Source organism: Myotis myotis, unplaced genomic scaffold (assembly GCF_014108235.1).
Source record: "Myotis myotis isolate mMyoMyo1 unplaced genomic scaffold, mMyoMyo1.p scaffold_m19_p_3, whole genome shotgun sequence".
In the NCBI taxonomy this organism is placed as follows: domain Eukaryota; kingdom Metazoa; phylum Chordata; class Mammalia; order Chiroptera; family Vespertilionidae; genus Myotis; species Myotis myotis.
In genome coordinates, this window is record NW_023416335.1 from 160,414,298 (window position 1) to 160,438,741 (window position 24,444).

The following is a 24,444-nucleotide window of genomic DNA, read 5'->3' on the forward strand; positions in this document are numbered from 1 at the left end:
GGGAATGGTTAAGTGGCATTTCCTGCGTCACCCCTGGGTTCTGGGGCAGGAATGCTTTTACCATCCCCAGGACCCCTCTCTTGTGGGGACCAGAGGTCACTTCGTTTTGTTTGACCTGGCAGAGTAAGGCATTTCCTTCTCTCCCAAATGGAGCTCTTATGGACCTAAGTCACTTGGCAATTAGACGTGTTCTTTACTTAAGGAATTTTAAATATCCTGAATAATGGAGTAGGTGTAGGGGGAAATCTTGGTGGGCTGGCCAGGGTCTGGTCATCCCACTTCTCCAAGAACCTGCCATTTGAAGGGGTAGTAACATCCATTGGAAAGGTCCCTGTGGGTCCAACCCTTAAAGTCACCAAGGACCAACCTAATGATCCTCAATCAGTCTGGGCCCAGTCCCCTCCCACCTTGAACTTGAGCAGGCTTCTGATTTTTATCAGAGCAATACACTTTACACCTTCCCGAACCCCAACACTGAGCAGAGTTACACTATGTAGATTTCCACATTAAACAGGTGGACACACCACATGGCTGTGACCTGCCCAGCTGACCACGGTTCTGTCTCTCAGTGGAAAAACTCCTGAGGCTTTTTTTTTCTCCTCCTTTCATCTGTTGGGACTGTTCAATTTCTCTACCATCAATATATTACTTGTACTATTAAGAAGAATAAAGTAAAACTTCAGAAAAGCCAGGAATTAGGGTGTAGAGGTAAATGGTGGGAATGCAGCCCTAGTTGGGTGTGTGTCCTGTGGATGCCCTAATGCAGTGATGGCGAACCTATGACACGCATGTCAGAGGTGACACTCGAACTCATTTTTTTGGTTGATTTTTCTTTGTTAAATGGCATTTAAATATATAAAATAAATATCAAAAATATAAGTCTTTGTTTTACTATGATTGCAAATATCAAAAAATTTCTATATGTGACATGGCACCAGAGTTAAGTTAGGGTTTTTCAAAATGCTGACACGCTGAGCTCAAAAGGTTCGCCATCACTGCCCTAATGAGTCAAAGGCCACGGAAGGGCTTTTTGAGGACACGGAAGCCGTGAGCCCTGGGCAGGCCCAAGGCTGCGCCAACAGAGGGCACCTGCCTACTAAAGTCGGGGGTAAACAGAGAAAAGTGTCAACAAGACCCAGATAGGCACATTCCTTCCAGTCATAAAACTTCAAAGATCTATGCAACAGTCAGCCTTTGGGTCTTTCCTGAAGAATCCGACCAATTTTAAGTGATCTGCTTTGCAGCCACCTATAAAGTGTGACTGTTCACCCTGTTGATGATTAGTGGCCTGGCTAGTAATTATTATACAGGAAGGAATCAAAAATAGGTTGTTTTGCCGAAACCAGTTTGGCTCAGTGGATAGAGCGTCGGCCTGCGGACTGAAAGGTCCCAGGTTCGATTCCGGTCAAGGGCATGTACCTGGGTTGCGGGCACATCCCCAGTAGGAGATGTGCAGGAGGCAGCTGATCGATGTTTCTCTCTCATCGATGTTTCTAACTCTCTATCTCTCTCCCTTCCTCTCTGTAAAAAAAAAAAAAAAAAAAAAAATAGGTTGTCTTAAGTCCAACACCTCATGTTCTTAATGCTAAACTGGAAGGCTAAACAGCAGGAAGGTGGAAACAGTCATGTTGTTTGTTTTGCTCTTTTAAAGAGCGAAGGAGTCAGAGATCCTGGCTCGTAGCCCAGGCTCTGCCCTGACAAAAGGACTCCCAGCTCTTCTGCCAAAGCCCCTTTGATGTTAGGAGAGTGGTTTGGACCTCCGCAGCCTGGGGCTCAGTTTGAAGGGCCCTCACTAAGGACCACATTTTTTTGAGGCCTTAAGGTTTAGAAAACTTGGCATTTTATTCCAGAGTATATTTTGTGTCTTAATATAAAAATGATGTTTTAAACTATTTGCCATCAAAACACCTCAGAGAGGCTTCTTATGTATCCTGTGACACCCCTCCGTGCGGCCACTGTGATGCAGCCCTCGGGCACCTGTACCCCAATGAGAAGTGCTTCAATGGGTGCTCCCCCCAAGTAAGTCACTTCTCTGTTTGATTTTTAAATTTGATTGTTTAATTCCTTACCACTGTCTCAGGTTATTTCTCGAATGACTACCATTTAATGAGCACCCTCTTCCTTTAAAAAAAAAAAAATTTTTATTGATTTTTTTTACAGAGAGGAAGGGAGAGGGATAGAGAGTTAGAATCATCGATGAGATGAGAGAGAAACATCGATCAGCTGCCTCCTGCACATCTCCTACTGGGGATGTGCCCGCAACCCAGGTACATGCCCTTGACCGGAATCGAACATGGGACTTCTCAGTCCGCAGGCCGACGCTCTATTCACTGAGCCAAACCGGTTTCGGCTTAGTGAGCACTTCCTATATGCCAGGCTCTGGTGCCAAATGCTTTGCGTGCATTTCTCCATTTAAATTCTTACAACCTGAAACTCAGAGAGCTGAAGTGGCTTCCCTGCGCGCACACGGCTGCCCAGTAGCAGAGTGAGGATTTCAGTATCAGTCAGCTTGACTCCAAGCAGCCTGCAGTCCACTGCTGCCTCTCAGGGCCCGAGGCCGGAGCAGCTGGCTGAGCGAACAGTAGGCTCTCTTGTGGGGAAGGAGGCGCTTGTGGTACATCTAGAACGAGCGTGGGTGGATTGCACGAAGAGTTAGAAAAGCTAGGTTTAGGTCCCTCTCTGCCCCTGGCCCGCTGTAGGTTCTTGAGGGAGCCCTTAGCCTCTGGGTCCTCACCTATAAAATGGATAAATGAGGTCTGTGAAAGGGACTGTGGAAAAAAGAGTCAACATCGTAGGTTCCTTTCCTGCTCTGCTGCTAACTGGCTATCATATTAGGCAAGCCACCAGCGCTCTAAGCCTCTGTTTCGCTTCACTTCTAAAATGTGGAACGTGGCCCTAGCCAGGGTGGCTCAGTTGGTTGGGTGTCAGCCTGGGCACTGAAGGGTCCTTGGTTTGATCCCTAGTAGGGGGCATGCAGGGGGCAGCTGATCCATATTTTGCTGTCATATCAATGTGTGTGTTTTTTCCCTCTCTCTCCCTCTCCCTTTTTCTCTCTCTAAAAAATCAATAAAATATAAATTAAAAAAATAAGATGTGGAAAATAATACCCATCTCACAGGGCTGCTATAGGGATTAACAATAATCTATGTAAAACACCTGGAAAGAGTTTGGCATGTAGGAGTTGCTCAATTGATGCTTCCCAATGGTAGTAAACCTTGTAATAGTAGTATCAGTGGTAGTGCCCACATTAAGAAATTGTGATGATTAAAATGAGGGAGATGTGTGAGAGCAAAACTACAAAGTAAGGCAATCCCTTAAAAATATGGAACTGGGATGTTCACTTAAATATTTGTTTACCTTTTATGCATGTTTAGAAATTTTTAATAAGCAAATATAGGGGGAAATAACTAATGAATGAATTAAAAATTTAAATATACATTATCAAACCGAAACAAAGGGAATGGGGAAAGTTCTACCTTAATGAACCCCCATATCGCTCCGCTGGTTGAAGGCCTGGAGTTCCCTTTCATTGAGAAACCTCTAACGTAAGTCAAAACCTGAGAAGGAGCCACAGCTCATGTTCTTCTTCTTTTTTTCTTTCATATTCTTTTTTGTGTCCCTTCCCCATGGTCCCAGAACAAACACTCCGCCAGCCATCCCCACTCCCACTGGTGCCCAGCACCCAGGATGCATCTGTGTTAAGTCCTTCCCAGAGGAAAGACACACCAAACAGCTCCTGGAAGGGGTGGAGGGTTCCCTAGAGAAAGAATACCTGTGGGAGTTTGAGGTGAGGTAGGAAGGATCCAGGGCACTCTAAGAGCCAGTTTGGAGGACAAAGCCAGACCCTCCAACAAGCAGACTCTCAAGGTCTCTCTCAGCTTTGACTTTGGCTCAGCCCAACTCTGCGACTCAGCCAGGTAGCCCTCATTCTTCAGTGCGGGCAGGACCTCGCGGGATCAACCACCTGCCTTGGCAGCCACACATAGGCACTTCCCAAAGTCTCAGTATGGGGATTCTCTCTGAAGACACTTCAGGGCTTGACCCGGATTGCCTCTCTGTCTCCCTGTTGGGGGGCCTTGCAGCCCAGCCAAGTGGGAGTTTTCCAAAGCAGGCGGGGCCCCAGGAGTGGCCAAGAGGCTGTGCGTAGGATGGGTTCTCCTCTCCCTGGGCCTTTCCCCCCTGAGCTGGTGTGCCAGGCACCTCTCCCAGTTTGGAAAGCAGATTATTTATGGTTTATTTTTGACACCAGATCATCGCTGCCCAAGTTTCATCAATTTGTCACTGTTTTTATTGTCAGCAATTGCCCATAACTGGAGCACATTTAAAATGTCATTGATCTTGGTATTACAGTGTCATAATCTGACAGTAATAGGTGTAGCCAGCACAGGAAGCCCGGGCCCCGAGATTGATGGCGTTCAGCGCACCAATTATATTCTGTCCATCTAAGTGATAAAAGAGTACGTAGGAGGCATTCAATAGATAAATTAGATATCGCTCCCAATTATGTCCCTTTATTTTATGGAGTCATATGCTCCCCTTAGAACTTTTTTTCTTTATTTGGCTTGTAAAGGGGGCATTACTTGACCCTCAAAAACCAGGGCTGCTCACCTGCCTACCCCAGCCTGAGTTTCACTCAGATCTCTCACTATCTTCTAGAAGTTTCTCACTTGGACTTTCCCTGGAACTCACCTAGGAGCTTCTTCAGTGTGGAGGGTGGAGGGTGGGCACAGGTGTGGGAGGAAAGAGAGAGAGGCACCTCAGTGTCTGGGGAGGGGTTGGATCAGGCCTTTGGAAGGGCCTGATGATGCCTTGCCTTAATGCAACTCTGGCCAAGTAAATGGGATCAGAAGAGAAGCCATTTAATGGCTAGGATCCTCCAGCCCCAAGCACCAGCGAGCCTTCAGATCAGGACAACTCGTCAATGGCTGTTGCTGGGGAGGAGGAGGGTCAGAAAGCTTCCAGTCCTTGGGAAGTGACTCCATCCATCTCCCCGCCTCTACTTTCTTTCCCTTGAGTTGAGTCAAATAAAATCTTTCATTGGAAGAACCCTTGCCCCCCAGAATCTCCTGCACCCCATTTCAGGCCAGATCAGATGCTTCCCTCAGCTTGAGTTCCAGCTCTGCCACTGTGGTGAGAGAATGATGAGGGTTTTTCTGGGACAGCAGTGGGCCCCCTGCCAGAGAGCAAGACCCAAGACCAGCTCATTTCTAAGATGAGAGCTCACCCAAGGCAGGGAGGGCCTGGCCAGAAATGAGAGGCAGGGAACGCAGGTGTAGTGAGGAGGTAACTTTATTTGGGGCATGGTTTATAAGCATATTACTCTGAGGACAGCCTTGCCCTGGTCTAGACCCCTGTTCCCCTCCCCCCTCCCCTCATGTTCCCTGAAGCCAGCAGGAAACACAGAAGAGATGGCGACAACAGGTGGTAAACGGTGTTCCGAGTCCATTTATTGAACTTTGCAAGAGAAAGTGTCCATGGCCGGGCTGTTCCCATAGCTCGTTGCCATCTCTACTTTTATAAATAATCCTGGCACTAGTGCCCTGTTCCACTGAGGGGAAGTTGTTCTTGTGGCGTGAAACTTGAGAATATGGGTCAGGGGAGGAGGGAAGACGGGGGACAGGAGAGAGAGATGGGGAGACATCACCCCAGGCTCCTCAAATACACCCCTGAGCTGGTGATAGATGAATTCCTGGAGCAGCGGGTGGCATTTCAAGTAAAATGTTTATAGGAAGCGAGTGTGATTTAAACAATGTCTTGGCCGATAAACACCAGCCAGATGCGGGGAGAGGGCAGGGTGAGGAGGAGAGGAATCTAAGGCCCAGAGGCCCCTGGTGTTAAGTAGCTGTCTGAATCTCTGCTCAAACACACTCACCAGCTTTGGTCTTAACATGTTTTTAAGAGCTGGTTATGATTTCCTCGAGGGCGGCTCAGATTAAGACTAGAGTGGAGCCCCCAGCTGAGCGCCTTCAATAACTGTCCATCACTGAGTCTTCAGAGACAGCAGCCTCCTCCCCTCCGCTCCGGCTCCAGGCTGCCCTGCTTGTCGGCCGGTTCCTAGGCAGCACTGGGGCTTGCTGCCCTTTGCACATGCCGTGTCCTGGATCCTGGGACAGATCCTGGGGACAGGGCTTAAGACCCACCCTCAAAAAGTCTTCAAGGAAAGAGGAAAGCACACAACCTAGAAAAGAAGACAGAGAGTGAAGAGAGGAAAAGGATGGAACCAGCCTTGGCCTGTATGGCTTAGTTGGTTGAGCGTCCTCCTGTGCACGGAAAGGTTGCCAGTTCCATTCCCACTCAGGGCACATGCCCATGTCGTGGGTCCAGTCCCTGGTGGGGGCTCATGCAGGAAGCAACAGATCGATGTTCCTCTCTCTCTCCCTCTCTCTTCTCTCGCTCTAAAATCAATTAAAACATATATATTTTTAAAAGGACGGAAACCAAGAAAGACAAAACTGTCACCAAATCCAGAATCTGGGCCCTTCTCACCATGTCCACTGCTGCTACTCACTTTTCACTTGGATTAGTGCAATAACCTTTCAATAAATTTCCCCACATCTTCCCTTGCCCCCTTGCAATCTATTCTCAACACAAAAGACAGAAGGACCATTTAAATCTTAAGTCTAGTAATTCCTTTCTCCCTGTTTCACTTGCAGTCAAGATCAAAGTCATTAAGGCAGCCTACAAGGCCCTACGTCATCTGGCCCCTCATTACCTCTCTGATGCCATTCCCTCCCACTCTTCTCCTTGGTCACTCTACTCCAGCCACACTAGTCTCCAGGATCCACAGACTTGCCAGGCATATGCCTACCCCAGGGCCTTTGCACCAGCTGTTCCCTCTGCTTGGAAGTCTCTTTCCCAAGATACCCTTGTGGCTTATTTATCTTCTTGCCTCTGAGTTTTGGATCAAATACTATATTGTCAACGAGACCTTCTTGACTACTATATTTAAAATTGCAGCCTTCTCCTCCATCCTGATCCCTTGTTCCCTGACCTATATTTTTCTGCCACCCTTAATATGTTGTAATATAATTTACTCATTTAATACATGTATTGTTTATTACTGACTCTCTGCTAAAATGTAAACTCCACATAGGCAGGGGTCTTTCTGTGTCTTGTTCACTGATGTATCCTGAGAACCTGGAAGAGTGCTCAGTAATAACTGCTTAATGAGCAAATGCAAAGAATGAGGTTAACCAGGGACGGGCTTGGAGGAGAGGGGGGACCATCCCAGGTTTGGGGTTACCTTGTGTCTTATCTCACCGCAGGCCAAGCATGAGGAACTGAAGGTCAATGTGATATGCACAAGTACAAGAGTTGGGCTAGGGCCCTGGTCGGCAATCTGCGGCTCGCGAGCCACATGCGGCTCTTTGGCCCCTTGAGTGTGGCTTTTCCACAAAATACCACATGCAGGCGCGCACGTACAGTGCAATTGAAACTTCATGGCCCATGCGCAGAAGTCGATTTTCGGCCTGGGGGAGTCTATTTTGAAGAAGTACTGTTGATATTTGGCTCTGTTGACTAATGAGTTTGCTGACCACTGGGCTGCTAGGCATCACCCAAATGGAGAGATTCCATTGGAAAAGAGACTCGCCTGGATTTACCCCCTGATTCTAGCACAAAACTTCACTTTAGGTTGGGAGTTCATCATCTCTGTGACCAGCCTGTACTTTGGGATGATAATACCAAAGGGAGGTGCCAGGCAAGAATGAAGTGATTGGAAATGAAGGGTGGACTGGGAATTCAGAGGCCCTCGAGGTCAGGGGGAGGGTGGCTGAGACAGCAAAGCAGGCATGTGTCCTCTAAGACCGGAAAAAAGATCAAGGTGGAATTACAGGCCCTGAAGGAAGATTAAGATTGTGTATGTAGGTCAGGGGAGGGAACCAGGTCACCATTTCAAATCGGATGTCCCATGTCCACGGAGGGCAGAATGAAAGCCATGGGCTACACCTAAAGTAGAAGGAATTGGAGTTAGACTCCAACAGTGCGGCAGGTAGTCGAGGGAAGGTGGAGCCTGTCCTCCGGAGAACCTGAGCAGGACCCAACCTGACACCTCAGCTAGGCTGACACTGAGGGCCCTGAGGCTCTGCAAGGCCCTGGGACAGCAGTGTGGGCACCTGAGCCCTGGAGAGGCTTTCTGCCTCTGTCTGGCCCCTGACCCCTCCCTCTCGCACCTGCAGGGTTTCTGATCAACTAATCATGCAGCCATCTCGCCAGTGTGGATGGAAAACCTGAGGGTGTTTGGTGTGTCCCTTCACCACCTCTCCCTGAAACCTCAGTGCTCAGCTCAGCTTTGTGGTGACTTCAGGGTAGAAGCCAGGAGAAGTAGAAATATCTCTGGAGGGTTACACAAGGCAGTGGCTCCTGTGGTTATAACGGAGAGAGGATCCAGGTGGCCTGGTAGTCCTGAGGACGGAAGAGACACTTACTTGTCACTGTACAATTTTTGGTGCCTTTGAGTTTTCAACCATGTATATGTATTTCCTATTTGAAAAAACACAAAATAATTATATTCAAACAAAAACAACACTAAAACAACAACAAAAAATAGATGCAGGGAGGTTAGAACTTGATGCCTACGACTGCTGCCTTGAGGACAATGAGCTGGCCCTTCTGGCCCCCATCCACCCCCTCCTCTCATCTGGTATCCCCATTCTCTACAGGTTCAGAGAGGGGTGTGGCTAGCCTGATGTCACTCAGCATTTAGGGGCTAGCAAAGTTCTGGGGGTCAGTTTTTCAGACTCTCAGTGTCAGCTTTTTCTCCTGGGCGTCAATGGTCTGATCTCCCCCTTGACCTCTCCATGTTATTTGCAGGGCTGTGTAAATGCTGCACATCAACCTTCAGAGAGATATTTTAAAATGTGCATGACTTACATGTCATCTTTCCCAGAGAGTCATCTCTTATGAGCTCTCCTCTGTCCACCCACGTGGTATCAGCATATTCCCTCCCTTTCTGCCTTCTTTCCACCACCCTTGACCACCAAAGTGGCTAGCCACTGCAACTTGGCCCTGCCCCAGATGAGACATGTGACCTTGAGCAAGTCATTTAACCTTCCTGTGCCTCTGTTTCTTCATCTATAATCGAGGATCATGACCTTCCTCCCATGGTTTTTCATTCATCCGTTTGTACAACATGCACGTGTTCTGTGCCAGGCGCTGAACCCAGCACTGAGCATCACACGAGACAAGGCATATAGAGTAGTGTAGAGACACAGAGTTATTGCCAAGGCCTCCTTCCTTGGCTGCTCTTCTGGGCTGGGCGTGGAAATATAGCAGGCCCTTGGAAGAAGTGCTTCTGTCTACCCCCAACCTCTCAGCTTCCAGTACTGCTCCTGGAGTGAGGCTGCCATCTTCCTTTGGATAAAGTGTCAGGGGCTGTAGAAATAGCCTCTTTCCCAGGCTTTTCCACTGGCTAGATCCCCAGGGCATTGCTTTGCCTGCAAGAAGGACCAGCTCTGAAGTTCACCTGTGGGTCTTTAGTCTGGAGCTATAGGAGTGTCCAGTTCTCTTGTCCTCTGAGGACCCCACCCCTGAGAAGCTGCTCCTTCTCCTGCTCTGCTCATGTCTCTTCTTTCCTGAGCTCCACGCCTCTTTGGAGGCTGGCACAGAGGCTGAGAATCTGGGACAAGAAACTCTCTCACATTTGCCTCCCTCTAAATGTAACCTGGGCTGTGGAGGGAAGGTGACCCCTTCTTTAAAACAACCACCACAACCTCAGAACATGCAGGAACTTGTTTCCAATGAGGAAAGAGAAGTTTCCAGAGCTCTTGGAGGGACTTTATCCCCATCCCCTGCCTGTTCACTGAGGGTTGGATGAGTAGCACTGGGAGGGAGGGAGAGGTGTTTGTGGAAAAGACGCTCTGCGTCAGCCCTGGTCATGACAAGATCCCAAGTCAAGTCAAAGTGATGATGAGGGACTCTGGGGAAGAAGGGATCTAGTTTAGATATAAGGAGGCATTTCCTGATGGTCAGGGAAAGGGTTACGGAGAGAGCTGTGGAGGGTTAGATGGAACCACTCAGACACAGTTCTCCCAAAGCCAGGGGAACGATGAGATGATCGGGGAGTTGCAGAGGCTTCAGGGATTCCGTGATGCTGCAGGGCCGGCAGGGACTGGGGAGGAAGCCAAGGAGATGTCAGTTCATCATCCATGTCTAGAGTACAGGAAGCAGGTTCTGGGGACCCCCCCCCCACCCCCGCACATGCCAAGCACTAACCCTCATAAAGGGCTGACTAGACAATCTGACCAAAGAGAACAGGTCTTTCCCGGAAGATGGTGCCAACTCCACCCTCAGGGAAGGACCGCTGCTTTAGAGCCCCAACAAGATGGTTTCAGACTGTGGCACCTGAAAGTCCTTCTTTGTGTCTAGCCCCAGTCCTGTTAACACTGCTTGATCTCACTGCAGTGTGTGGGGTTTGCCCAGCCCCAGAGGACAGACCAAGAAAGGAAGAAGGGCCTTGTTCTCAGGCTTGGCCTGTTGGAGCAGAACAAGTTGGCCAAACTTCAAACTCCTGACTCAGCTCCTAGGGAGTCCTGTGGAGACTGGAAAGGGGGTTCTTCCTTGGAACCCCCACAATCCATGAGGGTATATGCAGGCAGCAGAGGGGGTGTTGAAAGGCTGGGGAGGAAACTTTTCTGGATGCTCAGCCCTCCACCCCGCTGAGGAAAGCTTGTAGCTTCTGAAGGGTGGGAACTGAGCATTATGCCAGGATCCCTGTGCTCAGCACACAACGGGTGCTCAAAACCGGTGGGCTGAATGAATAAAGGTATGGGGGGGGGGGCAGGGGCTGGTCCCCTAGCAGCTGGAGTGGATCTTTGGATGAGAGAGCCCTCTCCGGGCCTCAGTTTCTCCATCTGTAAAAGGAGGGGGTTGCACTAGATTATGTCTAAGCTTTTTTCCAACCAGGGGTTTCCTGTTCTCTCCTGTTCGTCTCCAATTCTTCCCCTTTAAATCTTTACCTCCCCCTTGACCCACATTCTCTGCCCTCTCCATCCCAGTCTCCCATTTCCCAGCCAACTTCCTCCTGTTTTCCTTTTGACAGGTGTTCTCCTTGTCTGTTTCTGGTGATTCCTCCAGGCACGACCCCGGCTCCCTCCCTGAAGCCTTTTGTGTCTGGGTTCCTCCTCCCCCGCACCCCCCTCCGTCTAGCGCTCCCTTCATCACTTTAGAGCCAGAACCCGGAGATTGTAAGAAGGGGAGGGGTCCCAAGGCAACCTCTGCCCGGCTCCCGCCGTGGCCCCCCGCAGTGCCGCAGTGCCCTCCCCCTCCCAGTCCACTCCCCGGAGTGGCCCACCCGCCGCTCTCCGGGCAGCCGGTGCCGCAGTGCGCCCTCGCCCCGCGCTAATGCGATCTGGAGAGACCCAGGCGGGCGGCGGGCAGTCTGGGCCGAGCGTCCTGGGCGGCGCTGATGGATGGTCCCCTGACAGTAATCGCAGAATGAGGACGCGCTGGCGACGCTCTCGCCTGAGGCCCCGCTGTTTGGCGAGCCCCGGAATCCCTCCCTCCACCAGCGCCGGCTTCCCAGGCGCTGCCCCCAACCCATGCGGCTTTGGGGAGGCCTCAGGCTTCAGGCTTGGGCGGAGGTGGGGTCTTTCCCTGCCCCCTCTCCCTCAAGACAATAGTTTCTGTTTTGGAATCATCCTAGGATCCCACCCTGTGCGATGATTCTGAACAAGCTCCTGGGCTCCTTGAGCCTCACTTTCCCCTTCTGTACAATGGGAAATAACAGTCTTTCTAAGCCTGGATGGAGAGAGTTAGCTTCAAAGGAGGAAATGCTGAGACAAATTATCACTCTCCCTTAAGCAGAAATTGACTTTTACTTTTAGTTCACGGTGCTCAGAATAATCTGGGCTAGCTCTGGCTGGGAAGCTCAGTTGGTTAGAGCATCCTGCCAACATGCCAACCTGATCCCGGTCAGGTCAGGGCATCTACAAGAATCTACCAGTGAATGCATAAATAAATGGAGCAACAGCCCTAGCCAGTTTGGCTCAGTGGCTAGAGCACTGGCCTGTGGACCAAAGGGTCCTGGGTTTGACTCCGCCCCTGCCCGGGCCCAGGTCAGGGTGCATGCCCGATGTGTTTGATGTTTCTCTCTGTCTTTTTATTTCTCTTCCCCTCTCTCTAAAAGATCAATGGAAAAATATCCTCGGGTGAGGATTAACAAAAAAAGGAACAACAAATATCTCTCATCAATAAATAAAAATTTAAAAAGGAATAATCTGGGCTAATGCTAATAATCTGGGCTAATAATCTGAAGCTGAAAGAGAGCTGAGTGGATATTTACACATAGAATATATGTTTATAAACATACACATGCCATAATGTCTTGGGGCTAATAAATATATCTGAAAGTAAGAGATGTCAGTATCAGCACTGCTTAGATGTCATTAAAGAAGCACAACAGCACAGGTATATTTCTTCAGGGAGGTGACTGCCTCAAGCAGCACTCTTTACCCGCTCCCCTGAGGCCCCACTTCGGACTAAGCCGCATTCCCCACCCAGTCTTGGGATCCCCTGCGATCCAGGGCTAGGCTGACTAAGGGCTGTGAGGAGAGGGTCCCCGTAGGGAAATGTTCCTGGAGGCCTTTCGGACCCCTCACCCACTTCCAGGTGACTCAAGTTCCAAAGTCCCCACTCCCCACCCCAGGGGATTCCCCTTGGGCCTGGGCCCTGCTGAGGGTCTGGGGGCAGGATCCAGAGCCAATTACAATTCTGAGAGCATGCCCAGGCACTTCCTCAATCCCTTTTAACCTTTCCCTCTCATCAGAAGCCAAATTGAGTTAGTCTTGAGTTTTTATTTAATTCCCTAAATGGAATCATAATCTGTTTAGTGGCCTTTTTCCCAAGTCCTGGGTACTAAAGTGTGTGTGTGTGTGTGTGTGTGTGTGTGTGTGTGTGTGTGTGTATGGGGGGGCGCGGGGGGGGCTAATGAGGGCAGCTCTGTGGCTTGTGGAGAACCCTCTCACACAACCTCTAAACAACACCAAAGAGCAGGAGACACCATGACCTGATTGCCACTGGTGGTATAATGGTGATGATTATGGTGATAATGATGATGACAGCTAATATTTATTGGGCATCTCCTGTGCCAGCATTGAGCTAGGCACTGTCCATGCATTTCTCACTTAATTCTCACCATTACCTTCCAGGTAGTGACCATTTATAGATGAAGAAACTGAGACTTAGAGAGGTTGAGTAGCTTATGTCACATCCTACAGCTATTTTTTATTTTTGTTATAGTTTTAAAAATATTTTTATTGATTTCAGAGAGGAAAGGAGAGGGAAAGAGATAGAAACATCAATGATGAGAGAAATCATTCATGGGCTGCCTCCTGCATGCCCCACACTGGGGATTGAGCCTGCAACTCAGGCATGTGCCCTTGGCTGGAATCGGACCGGGGACCCTTCAGTCCAAAGGCTGATGGTCTACCCACTGAGCAAAACCCGCTAGGGCTATAGCTATTTTTAAAAAATCCTCACCTGAGGATATTTTTTCCATTGATTTTTTTTTTTTTTTTTTTTTTAGAGAGTGGAAAGGAGAGAGAGAGAGAGAGAGAGAGAGAGAGAGAGAGAGAGAGAGAGAGAGAGAGAGAAACAATGATGTGAGAGAGACACTTTGATTGGTTGCCTCCTGCATGTGGCCCAACCTAGGCTGGGCATCGAACCTGCAAACCAGGTATGTGCTCTTGACTGGAAATCGAACCCAAGGCCCTTTGGTGCCCAGGCCAACACTCTAACCATTGAGAAACACTGGCCAGGGCCACATCCTACAGCTATTGATGAAAGAGGACCCAACTTTTGAAACCACAATCAAACTGCAGAAGCCATGCTCTTAACCACTCAGCTGTGTGACGCTGGACAAGATGCTTACCTGCTACATGCTCCAGTTCCCTCATTTGCATAATACAGATAAATAAAGATAATATATTCCCTTCTTGCGGTTGTTGTGTTGATTAAATGAGATAAGACATTCACCCTACTCAGAGTAAATGTTCAGTTAAGTGCCATAAACTTTGGGATAGGGTAGAGCGAGGGAAGGGGTGTAAGGCAAGGCCGTAGGTGACTATTAATGATAATTGTGATTTCTGATAACCACAGTTATCATGTTTTGGAGAGCACAGGCACTCAGACAGGGAAAAAATTGCCATGCCTGTTTAACAGATGAAGAAACTGAGTTTCAGCTCAATTAAGTAAATTGCCTAAAGCCAACCAGTTAATAAATGGCAGAACAGAGTTTAAATTCAAACATTGGGCCTTTTGGACTCCAAAGCCTGCTGCTCCTAACACCTCCAGAGTCACCAGACACTAACCTCTCCTGCAGGAGGTCAAGGCTGCCAACAAGCCCAAGTCACACCCTCTTCCACCTGGGATCCAATTTTTCCAGGTGAGCAATGTGTCCTTAAAGCAGCGGTTTTCAGCCTGTGGGTCGCGACCCCTTTGGCGGTCGAAGGACCCTTTCACAGGGGTCACCGAAGACCATCCTGTATATCAGATATTTACATTACGATTCATAACAGTAGCAACATTACACTTATGAAGTAGCAACGAAAATAATTTTATGGTTGGGTCACAACATGAGGAACTGTATTTAAAGGGCCAGAAGGTTGAGAACCACTGCCTTAAAGGAACAGGAGAGTAAATAAAAAAGCAGCTAAGATAGTTTCTCCCTCCCCCAAGCCAATGTGGACCTTTTCCCCACCCCCTTTCCTCACTCCCCTGTTTCCTCTGCTCAACTTTGTGGCCATTAAATAGAAGAGGAGAAAGTTTGAACCAGGCATGAAATATTTATCAGTTAATTACAATATGCAGATTCTGTTCTTGGGGGTGATTTATCTTTTTAGAAATATAGGAAAAGATCCTGGAAACTTGTATCCTAATTGCTTGGCCTATTATTGTAGCAACCAGGTAGAAACTCCATTTACTATGTAACTGCAAATTTCCCCGCTAGCTGCCTCTGCCTCTGCCTCTGCCTCTGTCGCTGGTGGTCTGGGGACTATTCACTTTTCTGATGAAAGAGGGGCCTGTAAGAGGTCAATCTGTCCATTCCCCTGTTCCCTCTTGGGGTGGCCCCTAATAGTTGTAGGAAATGAGAAAATGAGAGTCTCAGAAATTCTGGGATCTCAAGAGAAGCACATCCTATGTGACACCTCCCCCACTGAGGGGGCGGCTGGTGAGGGGGTGGTTCCCATGTGAAGAAGAAGCCCTCGGCTGAGTATCCTTCCCCACATGCTCTTTGCTTACACACAGAAGGCAAAGTGGCAGCCCTCCTCTCACTCTTATATCACCTCTTAGGGCCCATATCTCAACCCCTGGCTGCATATTAGCATCACCTGAGAAGCTTTAAAAAAGGCAGATGCCTGGGCACTACTTCAGATCAACAAAATTAGGATCTGGAACAAGGTCTTAGTAATTTTTGTTGTTAATCCTCACCCAAGGATATTTTTTCCATTGACTTTTGGAGAGAGTAGAAGGGAAGGGGAGAGACAGAGAGATAGAGAAACACTGATGTGAGAGAGACACATTGATTGGTTGCCTCCTAAACTCACCCTGACCTGGGCCAGGGATTGAGCCTGCAACTGAGATATGTACCCTTGACTAGAATCAAACCTGGGGCCCTTCGGTCCACAGGTTGACGCTCTATCCACTGAGCCAAGCTCTATTCACTGAGCCAAACCGACTAGGGCAAGTGTTAGTATTTTTAAAATCTGCCCAAGGGGTTCCAGTGTGCAGCAGAAGATGAGTACCTCTAGCCCTGGACAGTTTTATCAGTGGTTAGAGCTCTGGCCCACGGACTGAAGGGTGACATGTTCAATTCTGGTCAAGAGTACATACCTTGTACCTCGTACCTGGGTTGCAGGCCTGGTCCCTGGCCCTGGTCAGTGCATGGGCGGGAGGCAACCAATGAATATGTCTCTCTCACATGGACGTTTCTCTCTCTCTGTCTCTCCCCCTCCCTTTCACTATCTCTAAAAAAGTCAACAGAAAAAATATCCTTAGGTAAGGATTAACCAAAAAAAATGAGAATCTCTAGGGCTAATGAAAGAGTATGGCTGCCTGGCAAAGGGGCCCTGTTGATCCATAGGACTATGGAATTTTCATCCCTCCCTTTCAGGGGTTGAGGAGGCAATGCCTTCACTTTTGTTGGAATCTGAAGAGCATACTTTTCTCTCCTCATGAGAAGCTTCTAATATTAATAACTACCATTTATCAAGCCCCTGCTGAATGCTTGGATCTATGCAAATAAAATTTAATCTCATCTACACAACAACTCTATACGGTCAGTGGGCATGTCCATTTTATGGATGACTCAGAGAGGTTAAGTAATTTGCCTAAGATTGTACAACTAGCAAGTGACACATCTGGGATTTTGAACCCTAAAGCCATGTTTTTCACCACTGTGCTGCCCTGCCTCTCCGTTTCTCAAGGCTGGAAGGGAAGTGCTTCAAAGCCAGGACCTGAAGGGCCTAGGAATGTGTTGGTGAGGGAAGGGAAAGAGGAGTGTAGAAAGGGGCTGCATGTAGATGGGGCTTGCAAGGAAGAGCCGTGGTGGGAGACAAATGAGAAGCAGCGTGGGGATGAGATAGGTGCCTGAAGGAGGGCATGGTGAGGGAATGGGGTAGTGGCTGTGGTAAAAGCTGGGGACTGGGGCCTAGGAGGGGGAGCTGGCAGCAGAAGGGCAGGAATGGTGAGCAGTGCCCACTGTGGACTGAATAGCTGGAGAGGGGGAGGGACCTAGTTTCGGAGGAGGGGCCTTTGTAAGGCACGCAGCAGTGAGGAATGCCCCGCCATGAATACTAAGGGCAAGAAGAAGAGAAAGGGCCAGAGGGGGCTGGGTGATGTTTAGCTGCTGGGGTGATTAATGGGGGTGAACGGAGGGTGAAACTCAAGCCTTCGAACTGAGATGATGGGGAATGGTTGTCCAAGAACAACAGTGCACTGTTTCGTCCAGAAAGCCAATGTCCAGAGGAGGGGCGGCGGGGCGGACGCCAGGCTCAGTTGCTCCTTCTCTTTTTTCCCAAGGTCTCTTTATTTGCCACCAAACAGTAAATTAAAATATACTCTCCAATTATGGGAGATCTTCTGGATGGGCTTCCTACCCGCGTCCTGGTTTGGGGGAGACTCAGGGATGCTGGGGTGGCTCAGGGGAAGAGCAAGTGAGATTTGGGATGGTGGTTGAGGTGACTCCATGGACCACTCCACCGTGGCATGAAGTGCTGACATGCTGGCTGGGCCACTGGCTTCGCTCTGAACCAGAGAGGCACTGGGAGATCCATGGGGGTTGGCTCCCGGAATGTCCTATCTTCTTAGAGCTAAAGTCTTAGAGCAGCCTCAGCCTCCGGGAGGGGAGAGAGAGAGAGTTGGGGGAAGGAGGGGCAACACCCTGACATCAGGGTTATTTACTGGGCTTGAGGAATGGAGGTAAAACTCGTGGGAAGTATTGGGTTTGAACCCCCTCCCTCATTTCCTACTTCTACCTCTCTATAGGGCAGTGGTTCTCAACCTTGGCTGCATTAGAATCACCTGGGAATCTTTTTAAAATCTTGAATGCTGGGCCTCACCCTCCGGAAATTCTGTTTCTTTGTTACTAATGTTGTGGCCCCACCCCGTAACAAAGAAACAGAATTTCCGGAGGATGGGGCCCAGGAATCAGGATTTAAAAAAAAAGATTCCCAGGTGATTCTAATGTGCAGCCAAGGCTGAGAACCACTGCTCTAGGGGTAGCTGCTTCAACTTCCCAACAGCATTTTCAAAGGGCAGGAGAGGAGGAGATGAAGCGAAGTTTCAGAGATGTCTCAGAGTGGGGGAGGTGAGCTGTAGGCAGGGATTTAAGTGGCTATAGTCTCACAGAATAGGAGCAATTTTCTCCCTCTCTAGGCTGTTACAGATGTGAAACAACAGGCAGGTCCTGCTTCCCAGCTCCAGCCATCCCAGGGTACGGTACATCTTGAAGCCTTTGCCGCCCATAGAAGAGCAGGGTGGGTGGAAAGGGACCTCAGGAAAAGGAGCCAGATGTGTACTCAGGGGTCCGCAGAGATCAGCATGTCCTGAGGGCAGGGTCGGCAGAATGCCCATCCCTGATCCTAGATCACTGGAGAATTTTGCCTGGGAGTCCTGCCACCAGGCCTTAATTCCTGTCTCCACACAGAGCTAGACCAAACTGCTTCCCTTGTTGGGGGTCTCACTTCCAGGTACCACTATATCTTCCCAGGAGCCAAGCCTACGAAACACTTTAAAATTTGAAGTTAGTGGGAGGTAGTTTATTGAGTGCAAATACTCTATGAGGTGCAACATGACTTGACTAGTAATGAGGCAACCATTCCACATAGGGTTCAGGTTCAAGGGCTACTTTCCAGAGGGGCCAGGCCTCAGTTTGCTTGTTCTGAGGGCAAGGGCTAACAGAGGCTGCCCAGGAATTCTCAGAGAAGGAAATAAACCAGCCCACTGGAGAGCAATGGTCACAATTAACAGTCTTAATTATGCATTAATAATTCATAATTATTCCAGACTTGCAGATAAGCACAAGTCCACTGAAATTATTTCTCAGGGAGAAACACGGTGGGAGGGGGTGGGAAGGGGACTTCAGTGCAGCCATTAATTCTAAAGGCCTTTACCTTCATTCCTCTGCTTCCCAACTAGACCTGGAAGAGATTCATTCACTCTCTTGGCAGATTCCCCTAACAGCTCCCTCCACAAAAAAGCTTCTAATCACAGTGCCACACTGCCTCTCTGTTCCTACTGAGGCCAGAGGGTCATCCCTGCCAAGGTGACCTCAGCACCTGGACTCTAGATTTCTGGGGTCTCTCTGTCCCCTGCTGCCTGTTTTGCTATTTATATATGGGTACCCTGCAGGAGGGGCTGACACTGGGTGTCCAGGGAGGTGTGGCCACCTTTCTGGCTCTTCTCCCTAGCACACCTCCTGTCTCATGGGGATTGCCTAGGAGCCCTCCTATTGTGGCGGAAGGCCACTTCAACTCTGTGGGAAGGGAAACAGAGAGCACCTCTTCTCTGGTGGATGCTGCTGGTTCCAGATCTGGGTTTGAGTGGCTGACTCTGACCTCCTGAGAAGGCATCTACATGACACCATGAATGGGCTGGGGAGGCTTGTCCAACACCAGAACCAGTTTTCTATGCTTCCCTCCCCAACACCCATGATCCCCAGTTCCCACTCCAGCAGATTTTAAAACATCTCACAGGAACCTCAAAGAGTAGCTAAGATCCTCACCTCTGGGGTGGGGGACGTGTCTCTCTCTCTCTCTCTCTCTCTCTCTCTCTCTCTCTCTCTCTCTCTCTCCCCCTCCTAAAAAGGAGGAGAGATCCTGTTCTTCCAAATAATTAAGGACTTAAACCACAAAGGGGCCTTATCTTCTGGCCATTAGGAGATCCTTGACCATCTTCTTCAAACGCCAGAAGGAAAAAGTGAACAAATCGTGGGCCAGGGGGATCTGGCATTGGAAAGGGGTCTGGATTTGCTTTCCCATTGGCCTCATCACGTGTATCAAATATGCATGTCAGGCTAAATCTACAGGGTGAAGGGAGTTGGAACACTGACACCTAAAAACACCCTTTTCCAAATCTGTGGGTACAGGAACGTGTGTGAAAAGCTGCTCTCGGGCAAGGTGGATTGTCTGTCAAGCACCATAGCTGGGCATGGGGACCACACACCCAGCCCCTCACCGGGCGCTCTCTCCTTCCCTGGTTTCAAGAGGAGCACCAGTTAGGTGTGACCCAAGTTATCCAGATAACTGTGAAAGCAGGAGCTGTTTTTGAAAAAATGCCACTCTTCTGGCCTCCAAATATGAGGTCTTTAAATCCCTTCCCTTGCTCCTCCTATTCTCTACCCCTTGCCCCAAGAGACACTCCCAAATCCTAGCTACAACCATTTCTAAATGGGGGGGGGGGGCAAACTTTCCTGGTCTACCATTTTTCCCCACCTGCAACTCCTGCCCCCTCCCCCAATTTTTTTCTCTCTCCCTCCTGAGCCTCCGCTCTTCGCTTCTTTAAAAAAAACAAAAACGAAGAAGAAGGAATTTTCAATAGTCCCACTTGTCAAGCGAAGACCATCTTTTAACCTTCAACAGCAGCGAAAGCCGTGTGAACTCTCGGTGAACCAAGATTGAAGTCATAAATCACGCGTACAAAGGCGGCTGCGGAGGCTGGCGCGGGCTGCTGCACCTTTAACGCTTTCTGGGGCTGACAGGCGGCGGCCCAGCTAAAGTTCACAGCGCCCGGGGAGGGCCCGCCCCGCTCCCGCCTCCCCTCCCCCAGCCGGGCCCCAGCCGGGCCCCAGGCCCGCCGCCGCGGCCGCCCGAGCCGAGCCTCGCCTCGCCTCGCGGAGGAGGCCCCTTAGCTGCGCCAGCAGAGGCCAGGGGTGTGCATTTTCGCTCCACAAGCCCGCTCCATCCTGATCGGTTATCCCCACCCCTCTGCTTGCAGTATTTAAATAGGCAACGAGGGCCACGCGGACACAATAATGTGGCTTGTTTTGTCTTTGGCATTTTCTGCAGGACCCCAGAGCTGGACCTTCCTCCCCGCCCTCCCCCTAGACCCGGCATCCTTCCTCCCGGTCTGCACAGGCCCCGTTGCGCAGGTCCTCGGGGTTCCAGCGGGATCCGAGTCATTGGAACCAGAACACCTGGCGGAAACATGCCATATCACTAGAAGGATTTTCTTTCTCTTCGCCTTCTGTTCCTTCCTTTCTTTCTTTTTCCTAAGAGGGCTGGAATTGGCTGCCTGTGTGAGCCGAGAAGCTGGGCGGGAGAGGAAAGCCGCCCCACTCTCTCCGCTGGCCGAGGTCTCCAGCTCCCGCGCTGCCGCCGGACTCGCTTCCGTTCCTCGGCCTCTCGGCCTCCGGCTCCCATCGGTTTTTCCTCTCTCCACCATCTTCTCGGTTTAATTAAAGTTCAGCGACTCCACTTGCCGTTCCTTCCACTCTCGTTTTGTGTTTTGTTTTGTTTTGTTTTTTCTCGGAAAGCAGAAAGCAGACGGCCCAGCGGCCACCGGCCCAGCGGCCCCAGCACAGCCCGGGCCTGCCGCCGGTGGGGCCTCCCCTAGCCGGCCTCCCTCCGGCGACCGCCTTCTGGACCGGGCCCCCTGCCACTCCACCGTCCGGAAGGTGTGCAGCCGCTGGCCTGGGGCATCTGAACGCCGGGGGCTGGGGTAAGAGTGTCCTGTCTGCCCCTGTACCCCAGGCTTGCTCCAGAGAGCTTGAAGGGTGTATACCCCGCCTCAGACAACCCGCTCCCCCAAACCCATGACCAACTAATCTATGACAAAAGCCCGTGATGGATTTGGTATATGTTAATTCACAATGCCCTTTCCTCCAGAATTTAACTATAAGTTAATACACACCGGAAACCACGCGCATACACGGTCGTTAATGGGCTTAGGTATTAGCGAGTCCTAACGATGCATACAAATGTGCTCTGCGCTCTGTAGGCCCCTCAAGATTTATGGGCCTTGAGCTCTCTGAAGCTGTAAACAAGGAGAAAAAAGAGAAAGAGAGAGAGACTGGGGGAAAAGAGACAGGGGCCTGACTCACCCTTCCAGGTTGTGGGAGAGGAGGGATCTTTGCAAGTGGGTTTCACTTATTTTCCTTTCCTTACCAGCTCCCCTCGCTCACGCGTGGGTTTTGGCAGGGTCTGGGGGTGGTGTTTGTGCCTGAAAGCTGGTGTGCGCCGGCAGTGTGTTGTTTGCATGCTGGGGCAGGCGGATGTCTGCCTCCTGTGAATTGTTGTGCAGGGCCTGAATGGAACAGGCACTTGTGGGCATATGCTATGTGTGCACACCTGCTAGGGGTGTGTGTGTGTGTGTGTGTGTGTGTGTGTGTGTGCGCTTGTGACAAGCAGGCTTCCCTCTGGGTCTGGCTGCTGTACCTGAATCCAGTGAACAAATCTCCAACAACAATCATAATAACGATAAATAAAAACAGTAGTTAACAGCCCCTCCCTAGCAGGATAACAGTAAAATGCAAGAGGAGATATTTTAAAGAGGGGATGGGGAAGGGGTCATGGTCACAGAATCTGAGGGGAAGACAGGAAAAGAAGTTAGCTTCTTCGTATATCCTTGGGGGCTGGGTTTGGGACCCCCCCAGAGAAGGTTCTTCAGCCAGAGGAGCTGAGGGAGGCCAGGAGGCCGATCTTTCCTGCTGCTTTTTTCCAGCTTTTGCTTCGTGTGATCAGGGGAGGGCTGGTGGCTTTGGGGACTTTCTGGAGCCCCTGTTTTAAAGAGAAGGCCAACCATGTAGGGACAGACATGGATAAGGCAATGACCACAGCTGGGCCCATTGTGCCGGGAGGTGGAGGTGCCCTGGAGGACGAGCGCGGCTGGCCAGGCAGGGGTGGAATTTATGGCCGCGGAGAGAGGGGAGAGCAAGGGCAGGGCTCCGGTAGGCCCAGCGAAAGTTCCCTTCCAAGGGTCTTTGGAGAGAGAGAGAGAGAGAGAGAGAGAGAGAGAGAGAGAGAGAGAGAGAGAGAGAGAGAGAGAGAGAGAGAAAGGAAAAAGAAGAAGGAGAAAGGGGTGGAGGCCCGTTGAAATTTCCTTGGCTCGCGCTAGAACAGAGCGAATTTCCGTAACGGAAGAGAAGACACGGTCCCGGATCCTTCCATGGACGCCTCACTCTCTCCAGGTACAATTTTCTGATGATTACATGAATTTATTTACTTAGGGGAGGACAGAGTCAGAGGTGTAGAGATATGACCCTGGCCGGGAGGGAGGCACCCCACAGTTTCGGGTCTAACGAAATCCCCCCTTTAACAACAATTGTATCTACAAAAAAAAATCAAAGAGGAAATATAAAAACACAAATTAGCCAACTTTTATAAGAGAAGAAAAGAAAATCACCATAACAAACGAGCGTGAGGACTTTTAAAAAGATTTAAGTCACAAACCTTTTCAGAGGTTTGGATGCTTTTTCAACAGCCGGTGACCCATCTGGTCAGAAAAGAGACAGAGAGATACACTTCCCACCGCGTCACTCCTTTGAAAGCAGTGCACACACCGATTCCACAGAGAACGGGGCATCCTCGAATTTGAAAACCACACGGGGTGGAGGACACTACGGTAGCCAATCGGGCAAAAGTAACAATAAAAGAAAATAAAACTGGTCACACCGCTGAGCGCAGGACATGGATCGAAGAGGCCCCGGGTCTGGGTTCCAGGCAGCTGCCAGGCGAGGCAGCGGCCCAGGGATGGGGTGTTAGGGCGGCGGGCACCGCTCGCTCCGTCTCCCTCCCAAGCCCAGCCTGCAGCCCGCTTCTCCCCAGCTCCGGACCCTTCTGCTCTTGGCTGGGATGCCAGGTTGGGGCTTCTTTAGTGCGAGGATTTGGGGTCCAAGAGGAGGGTAAAGTGACTCAAGCCAGTCTCTGCTCCATTTTTCTCCCCTAGGCCTCTCCACTTGCCCGAGCTCTCGGCCACCAGGAGACGGACACAGAAGGAGCTTGTGGGCTGCTGACTCCTGCAGGGCTTCCCAGAGTCCAGCCACCTCAACCCTCCTTGGGGGGAATATCGGTGCCAGACACCTCTGTGCCCTGTCAGATGTGACTGCGCTCACGTCAGGATTATCTTACAAAGAAGAAGAAGAAAAGCCGGGTGTTTATAGCTAGTTCTACTGATCCGTTCACATCTGGAGAGTTTATTTATAACTCCCACTAGAACTCTCTCTGTTTGGAAGCACTGGTGGCTCTATTGACAGACTGATGCCTAGAAAATATTGCTCTATCTCTAACCATACCTAAATGTGCTGTGGTTGTATTTACAGATTTATGCTCGAGGAAAATATAATTATTTCCATTGTGTTTGTGCATATACAATAGTTACAGGAGCAGATTTATATATGGGAAAATATACGACTCTCTTATAGCCATCCAGCTTTATGGACATTTGATATCCTGACAGATTTATATCTCTGAGCAGCTATATAGATAAATGTATATCGTTGGAATTACATACCAGGAGATATATACTTATTGATTGTGATATAGAGTGGTTAGAGCATTCACTTAAAGCCATATATGGCTATGGAGATATTTCTATATTATTATCACTATATATAGGCATATCTATTTATAACTACATAGTTATAAAAATAGACATAAGTAATTATAGTCCTATATGTACATGCTGCTATCTCTCTTGAGAGTTATAGACACTTGCGAATATAACTCCATAGAGATATCTGTATGTATATAAGGGTGTAATTATCTCGTGATGTGTGTAAATTGGGGCTTAGGCCAGTCTATCTCTGTACAGACATATTTATACGGAGGGGCTGGGAGAGACTTATTCACGGAAGTATTTCCAGAGGGCCAACTGGAGAGCTGCATGGGCCATCTAGGAAGACAGCTAGCAGAGTTCTGACTAGTGGAGGGATGGAGTTACAAAAGGGTAAACAGAGCACAGGAAGCCGCTAGGAGAGGAGGGGAATGGAGAGTGCCTGGGGCTCAGCAGGAA

At 49.7% G+C, this 24,444-nt stretch overlaps 2 long non-coding RNA genes across 3 annotated transcripts; one reads left to right on the top strand and one right to left on the bottom strand.

Moving 5' to 3' along the window:
- Positions 1-5,392: 5,392 nt before the first annotated feature.
- Positions 5,393-21,671, bottom strand: LOC118651776. The gene is made up of 3 exons (XR_004966346.1): positions 21,536-21,671; positions 8,427-8,481; positions 5,393-6,178 (listed from the first exon to the last, which is right to left on the bottom strand). It is a non-coding gene; the product is annotated as an uncharacterized LOC118651776 (long non-coding RNA).
- LOC118651775 lies at positions 20,269-23,799 on the top strand. Of its 2 annotated transcripts, XR_004966345.1 has the most exons (3): positions 20,269-20,365; positions 20,502-22,621; positions 23,380-23,799. It is a non-coding gene; the product is annotated as an uncharacterized LOC118651775 (long non-coding RNA). The 2 variants fall into 2 exon arrangements; XR_004966344.1 differs by having other exon boundaries at positions 20,281-22,621.
- The last annotated feature ends 645 nt before the right edge of the window (positions 23,800-24,444 follow it).